This window comes from Montipora foliosa, chromosome 6, assembly GCF_036669935.1.
Source record: "Montipora foliosa isolate CH-2021 chromosome 6, ASM3666993v2, whole genome shotgun sequence".
NCBI classification, from domain to species: Eukaryota; Metazoa; Cnidaria; class Anthozoa; order Scleractinia; family Acroporidae; genus Montipora; species Montipora foliosa.
In genome coordinates this window covers 4,717,249-4,724,345 of record NC_090874.1, presented here as the reverse complement: position 1 = coordinate 4,724,345, position 7,097 = coordinate 4,717,249, and the positions used below count along the sequence as shown (strand labels likewise).

Genomic DNA, 7,097 nt, shown 5'->3' with positions numbered 1-7,097 from the left:
AAGGGCGCAGCTCACGATATCGGGCTGAAAGCTTACAAAGGCGCCTCTGGCTGCCGATATACAGTCCATGCTTGATGTCGGAGCACAGCACCACAGCTAGATGTCAATTAGCTGTGAGTCGATTTTGATGAGGGAGGAAAACCGGAGTACCCGGAGAAAAACCCTCGAGTCAGGTTGAGATCGACTGAAACTCAGTCAACATGCTGGCCGAGACCAGAATTGAACCCCGGCTCGTAGTGGTGGGAGGCCCGATGGATAACCACTAAGCCACCCTGACTCCCAAATGCAAGGTTTTGCACCGTTAGCGCGGTTAAGGCCTGGTATCTACTTGTGTTTTTTAGTTGCTTAGCAATAGTGTTGTAAGGTCGCAATTTGTCAAGTTACATTTCTCTCTTTTTAAAATCAAATTTGACACAAAAGAAATTAACAAAAGCACAATACAGATATGAGGAGACGAGCGATAGCCGTCGGGCATCGCTATTTTAGCCGGATTAGCTGGGTTACTGCAGTACACGTTGCTGCAAATGGCAATTGTCTCCGATCTTCATCGATCGAGGCAACGTACACATCTGAATTTCTTGGTGAGCATGTACAACTTGCAAAACAACCGGCCGTGGAAAAAGTTACGGACCAGGGGCCCGTTTCTCGAAAGACCCGAAAATTTTTCGGGCCCGAAAAGCCGTTTGTGAAACTGCCATCCCATTGTTTTGGAAAGCTGATCTTTTAAGATCTTTTCAAGATAGCTAGAAGCAGAATAACTGTGAAGTTTGAGGACTTAAACCGTCTCGTTTCTTGATATACCGACGGAATTTTGACACCCGGAAAAGGCCCGAAGAGTTTTGGGAGTTCGAGAAACGGACTCCAGAAAGGCATGTTTGATTTGCCGCGTACTGCACTTAGCTACAACATGATTGGCTAAAAGCATTAGCTTAACCAATCACAGCAGAGATTTAACCAAATGCCGCGAGTGGTCTCAAATTTTCACGGGTCCATGTAAACATCATTGCGATCTGTAACAGAATTTCCACTGTTGCATGTAAACAGGCGGTCCAGGTACAAAATTCGTCCGTGCAAAAATTGTCCTGACCCGAGCAAACGTAGGCTAAGTGCGACGTTTTTGTTATGAATATTAGTTTTCATTCATATGTAAAGTAGAACTAACTACCAACACAAAAACTTCCCACGTAGACTCACTTTGAAGAGGAGGCAGACACGAACTCGGAGATGTCGTGTTTGTGCCCCAGCGCTGAACGATTATACCCTTAAATAAAGTTCCTCGATCGGCCTTTCTTGGCTTTGAAACCCCACTGAACGCTTGCGCAAGCTAGGAATTCCTCTTATAGATTTTTACATGATTTAGACACTTGCTAAGTATTTAAAGTCAGTTCTAGGTTATTACTCACTATTTAAAGGTATACACGAAGAATAGAAAATGACAATGTTTTCGCTTGCAATTTGGAATGAATGTGTTTGAGTAATTTTTTTCGAAGACGAACGTTTTACAGGCTCATGTAATTTGTAGTGTTAAAAAAATGACGAGTGCTCATTTAATCCAAATTGCACGAGAAAAATTATAACAGACATGAAAAAATAGGGAGAAATCCTGCCATAATTAAGCAGCAGCAACGCATGCGTGTCACGTAATCACGCAAAAATTGCGCCATCGAGAGTTAGCACATTTATTGACTCTGTGGCTTTCGCTGATCATTGACCAATGGAATGCCTGGTTTTTTATGTCATTTGCACGCGCTTTACCAGCCTGTTTTTTGTGCCAATGAGAATGAATGTTTTTTCCATGTATGTTATAAGACAAGTTAAATGGAAGAAAAATATAAATTCATAGTCAAGGAAGATATACTTGAAGATATACAAATATTGTTTATTATTATTCAACACATTGTGACAATGTCCAAATATGGTCATAGCGCGCTCAATTTTCGTCATGCTACTCAACAGATATCCTGCGATATACGTAATTTTGTGTGTCGCGGGCAAAAATGGTAGTTTTTCCAGCTCTTTTTTTCCATTAAACGTAGAAAACTGTGCTTTGTCATCAGTGTGTTGAATATTAAAACAATTATCATGCTCAATCTTGTGGAATATCGCCTAATTTTAGCCAACTCGGTCTACGGCCTCGTCGGCTAAGTATCAGGCGGCATTCCGCGCGATTTCGCAGGATAATTGTTAATTATATGTACACGGTGAGAAAAGTAGGCCGACGAAGCTTTCGTCTTTGTCACTGTGGCATTTGAAGAAATAGAGAAGTCCAAGATGTAAATATAGATATTCATAAGTGAGTTGTAAACAATACTTAGTCGATATACGTACTTCACTTGACGTCATCACTAAATTGGAATTGTAGTAAAATTGGAAGTTTATCCTAGACTGCACAATACATCTTCGTCTACCTAGAAACATTGGCAACTCAGTTCGTAGGAAGGTTCCTAGGGGAGGAAAAATACAGATACATAGTAAGTCAGCATGGTTTAGCGGTTATCAACCGTGCCTTCCACCTCTGCGACCCGAGTTCAACCCTGGCCCCTCTCTTAGTGTTGTAAATATCTATTTCTGAAACAGATTCTGTAATTTAACTTATGCTGCCCATCAGTTTTCGACTACTGCTAGCTTTTTGCAGTAAAAAAAGTGGCGGTATTAGCCAGTATCAAAAATACCATAATAGAGTTTTCACATGACGTCACGGCGGCCATGTTGGTGTCCCTAAGCAAAGGAACGGCGGCCATGTTGGTGTACCCAACTAATCGTCCCGGAATCGAGCTCTATTACTGTTGTTTCGGTGGAAAAACAAGGTTACCGATCACGTGAGTGAAAACACTCTATATTCTTTGTTTGCCCCTCCAAAAGTTTGCATAAGCATTGTTTCCAGTTCAAAAGCAATGCTTATGCAAAATTTTGGAGGGACAAGCAAAGAGTATAATGGTATTTGTGATACTGGCTAATTGTGTTCCTTGCGCGATCCATGATTTTGCATTAATGCACTAGCAATCCCTCGAAGATTTGATTTGCGTTAATTGTTAATGTCCCCAATTAGTGCTCCAGCGCTAGAACGACTTTACACTTAAATAAAGTTCCTTTCCTTTCCTTTTACACTGAAACAAGAACTTAAGAAGCATTTTGATTCCATCCCAAGAGCTTCGCGTAGAGCCTGGTTTTTCCTAGCGACACAAGCACAAGCATAAGTAGCTTATGCTAGTGAAGATGGCAAATTTACCAAAAGATTGAGTCAAACCCGCTCCTCCATTTACACACTGCGCAGTGGATTACGTCGGCCCGTGGAATATCAAAGAAGGTAGAAAGGAGGTGAAAAGATATGGGGTGATTTTCGCCTGACTGGCTTCAAGAGCAGTACATTTGGAAACAGCACCTGCCTTAGTCACAGACTCCTTCATCAACGACTTTCGTCGTTTTGTTTGCCGTAGGAGAACGGTTTGTCAGTGACGGTGTGATCGTGGTACGAACTTCGTTGGTTCTAGTCGTGAGTTAAAGGAATCCGTGGCTGAGCTTGATTATGGCCATGTAAGATCATCATTACTGAAAGAGAACGGCAACCTTTTTATTTTAAAATAAAATGTGCCTCAGCTAGCCACATGGGTGGACGGACTATGGGAGCGCGAGATAAGATCGGTCCGAAGTGTCCTGAATCCGCTCTTGCTAGATAATTTCTTGCAGCTGGATAATGAAGCCCTCAGAACCCTAATGAGCGAAGTGGGGGCCATCATTAACAGCCGACCTCTTTCTGTGGACAGCCTAAAGGATCCGAATACGCCCAACCTTTTGACTCCCAACCATCTGTTTACAGTGAAGACGCAAGTTGTATTGTTACCACAAGGTAGTTTCAATCTACGGATTTGTACTGCAGAAAGCGTTGGAGGAGAGTTCAACACTTAGCGAATGACTTCTGGAGTCGGTGGAGAAAAACGTTTTTACTGAGTCTGCAGCAGTGTCAGTAGTGGCTTGAGTCTCAGAAACCTCTGCGTTGGGGACATCGTGATCATTAGAGACGAACACCTACCGCGGAACAGATGGCAGTTAGCACGAGTCTCGTCCGTCAATCATAGCACAATGGACGAGAGCGTACAGTTCAGCTTACCTTGGCAGAAACTGCTCGTGATAACAAGGGTAGCAGAGTGAGTGAGGAACGGTTCTTAGAGCGTCAAACTCATAGATTAGTGCTGTTGATGTCCAGGCGAGAACAAGAAAAGCGTTGATTACCTGGGTAAGATCCTCGCCAAGGAAGCCATGCTGCAGATTAAATGTTACAAACCGTACTCGTTCTGGAAGAATGATAAAGAAGCCTGAGAGATTGGACCTATGAATAGTTATACTAACCCCACCCTAGTGTTTAGGACGTAGAGTGCCATGTGACTTTGTTGTTGTTCCGGCTCTTGTTATCGAAGGTTTTTGTACGTCGTAGCATTTCACCCGTATACGTCCCCTTTGTAAATCGATGTGTACCAACCCGGTGTGGCCAACACATCACGCATACGCACAACCATTTCACCCGGTCAATTAGCAGCCATGAACAGCTGTTTCGGCCTTTTGGGCCTCATCCGCATGGCGTAGCTAACATTTTTTGTGTTTGAGGCGAACAGACAGCCCCCCAGTAGGGTAAGTGCAATGGCTTCTGGACATAACATCTAATCCCACACGGTATGAGGGAGTGGGTACGCCCAAACGGAGCGTGCAACCAACACGCCAACTTCGCCGGGGGATCGAACCCCGGCTCCACAAAAATTAAGACAGACACAACGGACACAAAACACAGACCTAACCACAGAGGGCAACCAATGAAGGCAACCCGCGAGGAAAGGAGTCCTTAAAAATTACCCAGTCGGAAACGAGCTGGGAGGCACGTCCAGAGGGAGAGGAACACCATGACTGCCATGAAGAAGATAGAACGGTGTGATGGTGTCATCTACTTCATCGTCGACGTCGCCACGGTAGGCGCCAGAGCGCACGACTTGGAGGCGAGAACTCTCGAAGGTGGTACGATCTTCGAGGACGGCACCCGTGAGGCGGCCAAAGTCCACACGACCACTATCGTTGGAACCAATGACAACGTCCTGGGCGAAACGGCCATGGCGCGCAGGCACCAAGGTAGGAGGGTGACCGGAGCAAACAGAGGAGGACGGGGTGGACGAGACAGAAGATGGAACAACGGAGGCAACCTTGGTGGGAGGAGGAGCCTCCGATGGAGACTCAGCCCCCTCCTCAACCTCGGCCCCCCCGGTAGGAGCAGAAGAGACAGACGGGGATACAGAAGTCACCCGCTTACCAGCTCCGGCCGAAGTCGAAGCAGCACGTTTCCGACGTCTGCCACGAGGAGGGGAAGCAGGGGCAGGAACCGAAGCACCCACCTCAACAACCATCTCCTCCGGCTTAGCTAACATACCAGGAGGGTGTGTTTAGCACCCCTTTAAATGGCAGCTTCACATGCCAAACATGTGGTAAGCTGGGTTGGGAACAGCAAAACTGTTCTCCCACGGCAAGCCCGCCGCACACGGTGAGGAAAGAGCTGAGCAAACTGCCTCGCGAGGCGGTTTGCTCAGCCGTTTTCTCACCGTGTGCGGGGAACTTTTGGTGAGAAATTGGCCTCGCGAGGCCCCGAGGAAGAAATCAAACGTGTTTGATATTTTTCGCCTCGCGAGGCAAATTCCTCATTGTGTGCGGCCATCGTGAGAATCGAATTGAGCTTGGTCAATGAAGCATCCAATAAAAATACATGGCATTCTCACGTGACTTCAGTGAGGTCGGAATTTCTTCCTCCGACACCATCCTGAACCGCTGGAGTCACATGAGTATGCCATGTATTTTTATGGGATGCTTGATTAAACCAAGCTCAGCTCGATTCTCACGATGGCCGCACACATTGAGGAATTTGTCTCGCGAGGCCAAAAATATCAAACATGTTTGATTTTATCCTCACGGCCTCGCGAGGCGAATTTCTCACCACAATTTCCCCGCACACGTGAGGAAACGGCTGAGCAAACCAGTTTGCTCAGCTCATTCCTCAAGTGTGCGGCGGGTTTAAGAGATCGGTGTGTCACGTAAATTACAAACAGCAATAAAAGCAAGGTGACACACGCTAACACCAACCCGCTGTGGCCAACACATCACGCATGCGCACAACTATTTCACCCGGTCAATCAGCAGCCATGGACAACTGTTTCGGCCTTTAGGGCTTCATCAGCATGACGTAGCTAACATACCAGGCGGGTGTGTTTAGCACCCCTTTAAGTGGCAGCTTCACATGCCAAACATGTGGCAAGCTGGGTCGGGAACAGCAAAACTGTTCTCCCACGGCAAGCATGTGGGAAGGTGGATCACATTAAGAGATCGATGTGTCACGTAAATTAAAAACAGCAATAAAAGCAAGGTGACACACGCTAACACCAACCCGGTGTGGTCAACACATCACGCATGCGCACAACCATTTCACCCAGTCATTTCACAGCTGTCCATGGCTGCTAATTGACCGGGTGAAATGGTTGTGCGCATGCGTGATGTGTTGGCCACACCGGGTTGGTGTTAGCGTGTGTCACCTTGCTTTTATTGTTGTTCCTAACATTAACATCGATATGAACATTATAATGATTGAACATTGGATTGATGTGAATTGATTTAGGTGCAGTGATCATTAGCATTAGTTAACCCATAATTCGTTTTAGCTTTTTTCAAGTTTGAGTGAAACGGGCAGCCATGTTATAGTTGCGTTACTATTTTTGCGTGACATCATTTGATTTCTTTGGGTTTTTTTGTTTGGGGTTAAAAGGGGTGTTGTGTTTCAGTTTTTTCACACCCTCTTTTATTATTAGTTGTCGGCACTTGGAATTGTGTGCAAGTAGTATTTTTTGGTTTCAAACCATCGGCGTAGTGGAATTGATATGTAAGTTTAGCTGGGCATATTACTTGATTTGCTGACCACCCACCTCGTTTTGTTGACTATTTTCTTGCTTTCTTTTTACGATTTGTAATTGTTTATAACTTCTTAATTTATTCTTTTTTTTTTCGTATGGCCACCGTGTGCAGCTTGCTCTCGTTAGCTAGGTTTTTTTCCTTGGCTATTAGATCCTACCCAA

At 45.3% G+C, this 7,097-nt stretch overlaps 1 protein-coding gene across 2 annotated transcripts in view; it reads left to right on the top strand.

The window, feature by feature from the left end:
* LOC138006403 (proton-coupled folate transporter-like) overlaps positions 1-4,333 on the top strand; it is a 20,084-nt gene extending 15,751 nt beyond the window's left edge. The window contains exon 8 of one of the 2 annotated variants that reach the window (XM_068852701.1): positions 1-4,333. This exon is cut by the window's left edge and continues 824 nt beyond it. The gene's annotated coding sequence lies outside the window, so the exon portion shown is untranslated. The other variant, XM_068852702.1, reaches the window with a different exon arrangement.
* The last annotated feature ends 2,764 nt before the right edge of the window (positions 4,334-7,097 follow it).